General features: G+C 39.8%; 1 protein-coding gene across 2 annotated transcripts in view; it reads left to right on the forward strand.

Moving 5' to 3' along the window:
• Window positions 1–12331, forward strand: part of PARG (poly(ADP-ribose) glycohydrolase) — a 185661-nt gene that overhangs the window by 101281 nt on the left and 72049 nt on the right. The window lies entirely within an intron of this gene.

Below are 12331 nucleotides of genomic sequence, written 5' to 3' on the forward strand. Positions count from 1 at the left end.
ATTTTTTTGGTGCGATGGTAAATGGGATTGTTTTTCTAATCTCTCTTTCTGCAAGTTCACTATTGGTGTATAGAAATGCCTCAGATTTCTTGGCATTAATTTTGTATCCTGCTACTTTGCCAAATTCATGTATTAAGTCTAGTAGTTTTTTGACGGAGTCTCTAGGGTTTTGTATGTATAATATCATGTCATCTGCAAATAAGGACAGTTTTACTTCCTCTTTTCCAATTTGGATGCCTTTTATTTCTTCTTCTTGTCTAATTGCAATGGCTAATACTTCCAGGACTATGTTGAACAGGAGTGGTGAGAGTGGGCATCCTTGTCTTGTTCCTGTTCTTAGGGGAAATGGTGTTAGTTTTTGTCCATTGAGTATGATGTTGGCTGTGGGCCTGTCATATATGGCTTTTATTATGTTGAGATATGATCCTTCTACTCCCACCATGCTGAGAGTTTTTATCAAAAATGGGTGTTGGATTTTGTCGAATGCTTTTTCTGCATCTATTGATATGACCATGTGGTTTTTTTCTTTCAATTTGTTTATGTGATGTATCACGTTTATTGATTTGCGTATATTATACCATCCTTGCATCCCTGGGATAAATCCTACTTGGTCATGGTGTATGATCTTTCTGATGTACTGCTGGATCCGATTTGCTAAGATTTTGTTGAGGATTTTGGCATCTATGTTCATGAGGGATATTGGCCTGTAATTCTCTTTCATTGTGTTGTCTTTACCTGGTTTTGGTATTAGGGTGATGCTGGCTTCATAGAATGAGCTTGGAAGTGTTCCTTCCTCTTGAATTTTTTGTAGTAGTCTGAGGAGGGTAGGTTTTAGTTCTCCCCTGAATGTTTGGTAAAACTCCCCTGTGAAGCCGTCTGGCCCTGGGCTTTTGTTTGCTGGAAGCTTTCTGATGACTGCTTCAATTTCTTCCATAGTTATTGGCCTATTGAGATTTTTAGATTCTTCCTGATTGAGTTTTGGAATGTTGTATTTTTCTGTTTTGTTTTTTTTTTGCCAATGTACAAAGCAATTTTATTGCCATAAACAAAGAATTTTCATAATGAAAACAAAAGGGATTTAAAAAGTAAATCAACAAAAACAGGAAATAAAATAATAGCAGCAACATATTGGAAGATAGAAAACACATGAACAAGGATAATTCACTAGCCAGGCCATGGGAGCCAAATCCCAAACCAGCAGTGGGGAAAGCTGAGAACTAACCTGGTTTACACTGAAGAATTTACAAAAAGAGCAGGAACTAACACAAATTTAACTCCAGCCCCATTTCCCATTTCGGGGCCTGCTACAACCATTGAAACCTATCACTTTACTTCCAACATAGATTCTTTTCAAGACAGGTCTTATTTCATTCCACCACCGGAAATCCTTGATTGTCATGCTATATATGCTTGAGAATTAAGTCCCAAGTTCCATGTTTGTCATACTCGCCTCTACATGACCCAATTCCCACTTACCTCTTACTTATTCAGAAATTGTTTCTTGAGTGTCATATTGTTATGCCCAGATTTCAGGATCCCCAAGAAACCACATCAGGGAGCCAGCCATGTCCGATGCAAAAGCATAAGAGTCTTTATTCGAGCTAGCTCGGCTCCCCCACCTTGCCAACACAGCAGCAGGAAGCAGAGAGAGATAACTCTGTGTGGAGACGGGTTATATAGGGGGAGTTGGAGTAAGGGGAGGAGAAAGGACTGTGCTCTGCCGATTGGCCAGGCACAAGTCAGTGTCTTGTTCCTGGGTGTGGCTAGCAGAGGCTTAGACTTCCGGGAAGAAGCTCCTTGCCAACCACGTGGCCAAGGTAAGATGGAGCACTTACCCTGGGGCAAGATGGAGGGCGTAGCCCTTACCCTGGGGCAAGATGGAGGGCGTAGCCCTTACCCTGGGGCAAGGTGGAGGGTGTAGCCCTTACCCTGGGGCAAGGTGGAGGGCGTAGCCTTTACCCTGGGGCAAGGTGGAGGGCCTAGCCCTCGCCCTTTCATTCCCCCCTTTGTCTTGGAACTTCCGGCTCAATCATGAGACGGACTGCATTTCTATTCCACCGTTGCTAGAGGCCCGAACTGGGCACACAGAACTATCAACTGAACTATCCCTATATGGTCTGGTGGAAGGGAAAGAAACCATTTTAGCTTTAACAACTTCTATTGAAATAGGATTTTTCTTCTTAAAATTCCTCCATGGCTATCAAAAAAACCAAATCAAGATTAATTTATCTACTGTATTCAATTTGGCCTGATGTTTGCATAAACACAACAAGAATGGTAACCGACCACCTTTGCTGGAATCTCATGGTTGAATCTTAATGTGCCCCATAGGGCCAGGAAGCCAAGCCATCCAGTTGCCATCAGGCCTCCCTGTAGTATCTGCTGAATTAGGTGAATCCTTCACCTGTAGCAACTCCACCTGAGCCCACGCTCCAGGCTTTAAGGCCCATCTCAGTAGCCCTCCTACTCGTTGCGGCCCAGAGTGTGTGGGGGTTCCACAGGGATGCAGAGGCATCCTTATTGCTCCCCTTCTACTCTTACCAACCGCCAGTGATGGTAGGGCATGGGCCTGACACTCCAGCGCCAGCCATCTTCAGGGCTCCCAAGCAGGATACCAGATTTTCTTCGTGGCATTTTTACTGGCTTCAAGTCTTTAGAGCTCAGACAGGGCTCTTTAAAACATGATACTCCTATGTCTGAGCAGAGTGGCGCAGCGGAAGCGTGCTGGGCCCATAAAGGAATGTTGTATTTTTCTAGGAATTTGTCCATTTCCTCCAGGTTGTCTAGTTTGTTGGAGTAGAGCTGTCCATAGTATTTTTTAACAGTCTTTTGTATTTCTGTGGGGTCTGTTGTTATTTCGCCTCTATCATTTCTGATTTTGTTTATTTGGGTCCTCTCTCTTTGCTTCTTGGTGAGCCTGGCTAGAGGTTTGTCAATCTTGTTTATCCTTTCAAAGAACCAGCTCTTGGTTTCATTGATTTTCTGTATTGTTTTTTTGGTCTCTATTTCATTGATTTCTGCTCTAATCTTTATTATCTCCTTCCTTCTGCTCACTCTGGGGTTTTCTTGTTGCTCTCTTTCTAATTCTTTGAGTTGTAGAGTTAGATGATTTACTACCATTTTTTCTTGCTTTTTGAGATAGGCCTGTAGAGCTATAAACTTCCCTCTCAGGACTGCTTTCATTGCGTCCCATAGGTTTTGGATTGTTGTGTTTTCATTGTCATTAGTTTCCAGGATGCTTTTAATTTCTTCTTTGATCTCATTGGTCACCCAATCAATATTTAATAACATGCTATTCAGCTTCCAAGTGTTTGAGTATTTTGGGTTGTTTTTTCTGTAGTTCATTTCTAATATTATGCCATCGTGATCTGAGAAGATGCTTGGTATGATTTCAATCTTCTTGAATTTGGGTAGACTTTGCTTGTGACCCAATATGTGGTCTATTTTTGAATGTGTCTTATGAGCCCTTGAGTAGAATGTATATTCCGTGGCTTTGGGGTGAAGTGTTCTGTAGATGTCAATTAAGTCCATCTGATCAAGTGAGTCATTTAGGGTTGCTGTTTCTTTGCTGATAGTTTGTCTAGAGGATTTATCGAGAGATGTCAGTGGTGTATTAAAGTCCCCTACTATGATTGTATTGTTGTTGATCTCTCCTTTGATATCTTCCAGGAGTTTTTTTATGTATTTGGATGCTCCTGCATTGGGTGCATAAATGTTTACCAGGGTTACATCTTCTTGTTGTATTGATCCCTTTAGTATTATGAAGTGGCCTTCCTTATCTCTGGTTATGGCCTTCACTTTGAGGTCTATTTTGTCTGATATAAGTATTGCTACCCCAGCTTTCTTTTCCTTTCCATTTGCCTGGAAGATATTTTTCCATCCCTTCACTTTCAGTCTGTGTGAGTCCCTTTTAATGAGGTGGGTCTCTTGTAGACAGCAAATGTATGGGTCATGATTTTTTATCCATTCAGCCACTCGATGTCTTTTGGTTGGAGCATTTAGTCCGTTTACGTTTAAAGTTATTATTGAAAGGTACTTGTTTGTAGCCATTTCTTTTTTTGTGTGTGGGTGTTTTCTTTCTGAGCTTTTTATTTCTTCTTTTTACACCAGTCCCTTTAACATTTCTTGCATTGCTGGTTTGGTGGTGCTAAACTCCCTTAGACTTTTTTTGTCTGTGAAGCTTCTTATTTCCCCTTCAAATTTGAATGATAGCCTTGCTGGATAGAGTATTCTTGGATTCAGTCCTTTGCTTTGCATCACTTTGTAGATTTCCGTCCATTCTTTTCTGGCCTGATGTGTTTCTGTTGAGAAATCATTTGATAGTCTAATGGGAGATCCCTTGTATGTAACTTTCCGTCTCTCTCTTGCAGCCTTTAAGATTCTCTCTTTGTCCTGAACACTTGCCATGGTAATTATGATGTGTCTTGGTGTGGGTCTTTTCCGGTTCACCTTGTTTGGGACTCTCTGTGCTTGTGTGACTTTTTTCTTCCCCACCTCAGGGAAGTTTTCTGATATTATTTCTTCAAATAGGTTTTCTAATCCTTGTTCCTCTTTCTGTTGTTCTAGCACCCCTATTATTCGTATGTTGTTTCGCTTCATGTTGTCCCAAAGCTCCCTTAGGCTCTCCTCCTGTCTTTTAATTTTTTTCTCCAATTGCAGTACAGTTTGGGAGTGTTTTGCTTCCTTGTCTTCTAATTCACTAATTCGGTCCTCCGCTTCTCCTAGTCTACTGTTGATGCTTTCAATGGTGTTTTTTATTGTAGCTATATCGCTCTTCATTTCTTCTTGGGTCTTGCATAAGTTATTGATTTTTTCATCTGTTTCTTCTTGCTTCTTGTATAAGTAGTTGATTTTTTCCTCCATCCGGTTTATGCATGCTAGGACCCTTATTCTGAATTCTATTTCTGTCATGTTGCATGCCTCTGTCTCACTTAGCTCCTTTTCTGGCGAGTCCTCCTTTTCTTTCCTTTGGGGGTTTCTTTGCCTACCCATGTTTGATCTCGCTGACATATGTAGATGTTGAGATGTTCAGTGGCTGCTCCCTGGGTGGCAGGGGCTCCTTGGGTTGTGGTTGCTGCTCAGACGGTTGCGGTGGCAGCTGCTTTCCAGTTGGCAGCAGCTCCTCTGGTGGGTGTTGTTCACAGCTGTGTTGGCTCTTCTAGCTGGTGGGGGGAGGCTTCACATACAGCTGCTGTTCCACAGACAGAGGTTGTGGTGATCAGGAGGCTGTGGTGATCAGGAGGCTGCGGTGATCAGGGGGCTGCTGTTGCTTGGATCTGCTGCGTTGATTTAAAGGCACAAAATACAACAGAGCAAGGCACAAAGTACCAGGCACTGAACACAAGTATATTCACAATATTAATAACCCCAAATAAAGGTGACCACCCGAATTAAGAGAATTAGGGGATAAGGGAGAAAGAAGAGAAGAAGATAAAAGAGAGAAAAGAAAAGAAAAATAAGAAAAAAACAAACAAAAAAGGAGTGCAAAAATAGAATTGGGAAAAAAGAGAGCGAAAAAAGAGAATGAAGTAGAAGCGGAGAAGAGACTATTTGTATGAGGAGCAAACTCCAATAGAACTGCCACTAATCTCAACAAATTCCAGCAACAGATCCCTGGAGATGAAAGCAAACTACAAACCACCAATAATATCAAGAGGGGTAAGGGAAAACAGAAGCACAAAAATAACCGGGGTGGAATGGGGGAGGGAAAGGAAAAACCAGCAGAAAAAAAAAAGAAAAAGAAAAAGAAAAAGAACCTCACAACCAGTCCTAAAAAAGAAGAAAAAACACAAAACAAAACAAACAAACAAATAAAAAAAAAAACAAAGCCCAATATATTCAACAATCAAGAAAACAATAGAAAGATAAGAGAAAAAATGTTTGGAAAGTGAAGAAGGATAAAGAATAGGTGTATAAGGATTTAGAGCAGTAGATTGGAAATAGGATATATAAGTAGGGTGGAATTAGACAGGGGGTAAAAAGAAGGAATTGGGAAAATCTGAAGCAGGAATAGGGTAAGAGAAACAGGACACCAAAAGGGGAAAAGTAAGGAAGAGGGTTTTAGCAAAGAGGTGAAATTGAGATAGGGAAAATTAATGCTAAAGGAACGATGAAAATAGAATGGAGAACACTAATCCCAAAAGAAAATAAAGAGAAAATAAAATGGCACTTTAAAAAATGGTAAAATGGTAGCAGTAATAATACTGGTTAAAAATAAAAATGTGGTAATTGAAAGGGTAAAATCAGGTGATGGAAAAAGAAGAAAAAAAAAATTGGTTTCTTAGTAAAAAGGCGAAAAAATAAAGAAAATAAAAAAAAAAGAAAAAGAAAAAATTTGCAGTAGTGATGGTCTTTCGGTTCTTCTACTCTTCAGCCTGGTTCGCCTTAGTCCTGCCAGGTATTTAGGAGAGTGTTGAATTTCCCTGCATTACACTGTTCCTCCGTGTTGTAAATCACAGTCCTGATTTTAAAGCAGGCCGTATTTGTGATCCAGTCTGCCTTAATTTGTATTCCCCTAAGAGTCAGTTTGTGGCTCAGCCTCTGGGTGGCAGTGTTTTTGGGTTGGCCTCTGAGGCTATACAGCTTCTCTATCCTTTTTTAATCCTTACCCTTAGTTGTAATTTTGATGTAGTTGTGGGAGGTGGCGAGTACAGGTGTTTACCTACTCCACCATCTTGGTTCTCCTATTTATTACTTTTTAAAAAAATATATTTTCATTGATTTTTAGAGAGTGAGGAAGGGAAAGGGAGAAGGGAGAGAGAGATAGAAACATTGATCAGAGAGACAGTTTAATTGGCTGCCTCCTGCACGCCCCCTATTGGGGATCGAGCCTGCAACCCAGGCATATGCCCTGACCGGGAATCTAACCAGTGACCTCTTAGTGCATGTGTCGACGATCAACCAACTATTGAGCTACACCGGCCAGGTGAGCATATATTACTTTTATAATTAGAAGAAAAATAGTTACTTAAGAGGAGGAACAAGTCAATCATCAGAAATGGAACTGAAGACACACAGTTACTAAAAAGAATGGACAATTTTTATAATTTGATTTTGAGAGTGGAATCTTACAGATTTTTAAAAAAATGTATCTTTATTGTTGAAAATATTGTAGATATTCCCCCCCCTTTTTTAATCCCCATTGACCCCCTCTACCCTGCACCCACCCCTCCCAGGCCTTCACCACACTACTGTCTGTGTCCATGGGCTCTCTCTCTCTCTATATATATATATTCCCTAATTTCACCCCTCTCCCCCCACTCCGACCCTCTCACCTTCTCTCTCAGATGCTTCATCCCACAGATTTTTTTGAGCCTTTCTTAAACAGCTAGTGTGGGTAGTTTATTCCTTCCTAATTACCGCCCCATAGACACAGTATCATTACCTCCCTTTTACCCTAATTTTTCTGTTTTAGCATGTAAAAGAAACACAGGGGCCCTCTGAGGGTTAAGCACCTGCCACACTGACAGCCTTCTTCTCTCAACAGTAAAATGAACCACAGGTTTGTTTTTCAGCTAAACTTCTGAACAGGAATGTTGGGACTTCTTGGAAACAGCATCTTTATCTTTTTCATTGTGCATGGTCATTTATCTAAAGATTAAGCTGGTTGGTTCTGAGTGTCAGCATGCTAGGCTTTGATGAGAAAAGAAGCTGAGCCACTTTTCTTTTCTTTTTTAATCCTCACACGAAGAAATTTTTTCATTGATTTCCAGAGAGTGGAAGGGAGAGCAGAAGGGAGGAGGGGAGAGAGAGATGGAAGGGAGGAAAGAGAAGAGAGAGAGAGAAACATTGACAGGAGAGAGAGACACATCAATTGGTTGCCTCCTGCATGCACTCCTACCCGAGCTGAGGAACCTGCAACCGAGGTACATGCCCTTGACCAGAAATGGAACCCACAACCCTTTAACCACTGAGCCAAATCGGCCAGGGCTGAGCCACTTTTCTTAATGAAGGGAATATGGACTAGAACAATGTGAGCATTTTATGTAAATGACTTGTGTGTTTTTGCTGGCTATTATAGAATGCCTTACCTCTAGCACAGATCCCTTGGCTTACTTAACATTATCTGAAAATTTTTCTGCATGAGATGATCTCTTTATTATAGCTAATATTAAGTACTTTCCATTTACCAATTACTGTGCTATTTTTAGTTTAACCTTTGTGTTACTCTTATAAGTTAGGTATTTTTCTCATTTTTTCATATGAGGAGATGAAGGCTTAGAGCTAGCTGGTATAATTGGGATTCAAACTCAGGAGTACATAGGCAGCCTCTAGAAGCTGTAGCCCTTAATCCAGCGGTTCTCAACCTGTGGGTCGCGACCCCTTTGGGGGTCGAACGATCCTTTCACAGGGGTCGCCTAAGACCATCGGAAAACACATATATAATTACATATTGTTTTTGTGATTAATCACTATGCTTTAATTATGTTCAATTTGTAACAATGAAATTGGGGTCACCACAACATGAGGAACTGTATTAAAGGGTCTCGGCATTAGGAAGTTTGAGAACCACTACCTTAATCACTCTACTATATAGCCTCCTTTCAATGAACTGTATTAATACTTCTTACCTCAGAGCTAATAAGAAATTAGAACTACCCTTAGAAATAATTATTGATCTGTAAAATGAACCAAAGCCATCTGTCAATCCAAAGTGACCATGAGAAATTGAAACTCACAGTATCCAAGTAGCATTTTTACCAAATTAGAATTTAAGCAGGTCTGCTGATGATTTGAAACAGGCATACTCTTGTCTTCCTGGCTGACAGTTGTTCTTTTGGTCACCAGAACATTGAAAATTAACTATGGCAGGTTAAGCCCGTGGTAGTCTATATAGTCGTTTTAGGGACTCTTCAGTAGCCAGGATGTCTGCACTTGCCTCTCACTGGGATGGCAGGGGTTTTTATAAGCCTAAACTAGCAATCAACAAGAACCTGGATTATACATGATCATTGATGCAGTCTATTGACAGCAGCTCACTTTGATTCTATCGATGCACTTTTCTAGGTGGGGAAGCTTTATCCTAATAGGCTCAGTTTGAGTAAATGACTTGTCAGCAGAACTGGGACTTGAATATTGTCTTCTGTTCAAACTCAGTGCTCTTTCATTATGTCTTGCTTCCTCTCAAGAACAAAATGCTCTGAGTGTGCTCCTGAAACAGAACACAACCCAAAGTTCCCCTTTTTTATGTGGCTTATGAAAGATCAAGTACCTAATTTGATGAGCCATTTGGTAAGCTGATTATGGAACATGTTGTTGTGTTTTCATTTTTGCATAGTTGCTATTTATGATTATAGTTTCTGGCAGTTGGAATCTATGTGTGTGTGAGCACTCATGCATATTTAGTCTCAAAAGAGATATGCCTCACTAGTTGATTGAATAAGAAAAATGGTTAAGAGTTTGTGGTGGGAGGCTGACGTCAATAAATTGAATAAGTCTTCCTTTTTAAATTATTGTTGTGTTCTTCCAGCCCTGCTTAGTTATGTTAAATGTCCGTGACCTTTTCTCCTGCTTGCCTTTCAGGGCCTAAACATTCATATAAAGGCTCCCAATGTGATTAACATTGATGCTTCTAAGATTGCTTAGAAACTGATGGTCAGAGATTAATTGTGTGCTGCAGCAGTGGTCAGCCCAGGAGGCTTTTACATCTGCCTCTTCTGGATTGAAAATGCTGCTGGGGCCATATGGCAGAAAGGACTTTCTGGCTAGGTTTCAGATTATCATTTGCTTCCATTTTATAGTGGAGGTTATAGTGCTTTGGGTTTGATTTACTGTGTACTAATGGAATTAATCCTTAACTTTAAATCACGTGTGTGTGTGTGTGTGTGTGTGTGTGTGTGTGTGTATAATCCAATTCCAGTAATGTTATCAATATGTCATTCAGGGAAAGATTTTAGAGGCCTGATGCACAAAATTTGTGCAAGAGGCTCGGTCCTCACAGCCCTGGCTACCTCGGCCCTCCTGGCCCTGGCTGCCTTGTGGCCCCACAGCTCTGCTGCCCTGCTCACTGGTCATTCCGGAAGGTCGTTCCACCATTTGGTCTAATTAGCATATTAGCTCTTTATTATTACAGATGTTTCTATGTATGGAAAGAAAAATACCAGTTAATAAGTATCAACTCTGATTGACTTACTCCCTTGAAAATAAAAAGTATTTTTAGAACAAAGGTGAGGTTGCCTGACTAACTTTTCCTGTTTGCTTTCTTTAATAATCTGTAATTATTCAGTTAAATGCCAAAATGTCTTCCCTATATGCAGAGGGGTTATTCTGGCATAGTTTATGTTCATGTTTACATGCATGCCTGCTGACTCAAAATATGCCTTCAAATATACGTACCCAGGACCTGGAAATCTAAATTAAAAAAAAAAATTGGTGTTAGGAAGTAAAAAAAGAAAAAATTGGATGGTGCTTGATTAGTATGAGAAATCTAATTGTCTCCAGTCTCTTGTCTCTCTTGAAGGCTCTGTGTTTGTCTCTCTGAGTGTCTTTGCATGTGAGTTTCTGTTTCTCAAACTCTCCCTTGGTCTCCAGCCCCATTCTGTCTATCCCTTTCTTCCCTTAGTCTTCCCTGCTGTACTAGCATCTTTCTGTCGCTCTCCTTTTTCTGGCTCCATTCTCAGTTCCTTTGTCTTCCTTCTTTCTCCCCAGAACTGTTCCTCAGATAATACATCACTCTTCTGATAACTTTCACTAATGCTGTTTGCCTGTGTTTTTGTGTTATTTTTCACTTGCTTCCATACCAGGGTAATTCATTTTATCTGGGTGGCTATACATAGTACTATAAAAATTCACAGCAGTGAAGTCTGAGAATTGGCATAAGTTTTAAACCTGCTTCATCTTCCCGGACTTTCTTTCCACCTCCCCCTTTCCTCTGTGCCTCCAACCCCCACATACGTCCTTGCTCCACAAGGAAGATGGCAAAGCATATTTGGTTACATAGTGATTTGAAATCAGGCTGTGAAACTCACACACAATGATTAATCAGAATACATTGAGATTCTGCTTGATTTGTACCTCTGAGGTTTGGACCTGCAAAATCAACAGTGGTGCTCATTTGTAGTTGGTGGTAATAGCCACATCATCTTTCAGGGAAGTCATATCCTTAGGTTAATAAATCTGCAGTCCCAAGAGGCTCCTAAGGTTAATAATTTGTCATCATGGTTATGAAATATGTGACATTGTATGTGATTTTGCAGATAGCTGATCTCATGTAGAAATTAGGGATATTTTTTATGTTTTGGGAAATTATTTTTTAAGTTCAGCAGCCATTTTCTTCTCGTAGTGCAACAGTTCTGTGGAAGTGGAACTTTTTCCTCCTTAATTGAATTGTATAGTCCTCAGTTCATCTCTGAGAAAGGTGGTGGCTGCCTTTATATTAATACTGCTTCCCTCTACTAAGTAGTAAACCTAGAAAAGGATTTTGCAATGGATTCCAAGGTATTCATTTAGTAAATCATATTTATTTCATACAGGATGTTTAATTAAACTGCCAAGTGGCTTCTTCTTCATTCTGACCATCATTTTGATTTAAACAAACTCTATTCTGGTTGACACTGCAGAAGAAACTAAGCTGAAACCTGCACTGTCAGATATCCTTTTTTCGGGGGCAGGCAGCTGGATTTTTAAGAATATTTGTAATAAACATTTTAGAAAAATAAGTTAGGCGAGTAAAAATTATTACATAGGCACAATTCTTTTAAAAAATCGGTTAGATTTTAGATTTGGTTAAAATGCTTTCTATTATTAGTATTCTTTTTAGGAGATAAGTATTCAGATAAATTGTTTTCTCAGAAATTGACTCTGAATACAGAATTTCAGATCACTGAAAACAGGTCATTTGAAATCTGTATTTCCTTCCCTTTTTCTGATTCATTTTATTTACTCAATAGGATTTTCTCATGAAATTAACTTTTTCCTTTCTGCATAGTTATATAAACGTGCTTTTCTGATGAAAAATTTTATCCATTTTGACGCTTGTTAAAGTGAACTTTTACTTGAAGTATTTCTGGTTTTAAAGCCAGGATATATGACCAGAGGCAGATAAATAATAGCTCCTTATTTATAGTCACAGAATTTCTCTAATTTTTCAGTGCTTTTGGAAAAGTAGATCTTGTGCCTAAAAGCATGCTTTTGTGATTGAAATCTTTTAGTGAACTACTTACTCAGGTCAAATGCTTCTAAAGCCCTTCTTTTCTTTCCCTCGGGATAAATTGTATAATGTGTTACCAATAACAACGCCACATCATTTCAAAGAAAACTAAAGTAGTACAAGTCTAGGTTTCTGGAAACCAGATGGCGGGTGGATAGCGCTATTTAACAGGTCACCACGCAA

The sequence above is a fragment of the Myotis yumanensis genome, unplaced genomic scaffold (assembly GCF_028538775.1).
Source record: "Myotis yumanensis isolate MYYU_CA2020_CCGP unplaced genomic scaffold, mMyoYum1.0.hap1 SCAF_13, whole genome shotgun sequence".
Lineage (NCBI taxonomy): Eukaryota > Metazoa > Chordata > Mammalia > Chiroptera > Vespertilionidae > Myotis > Myotis yumanensis.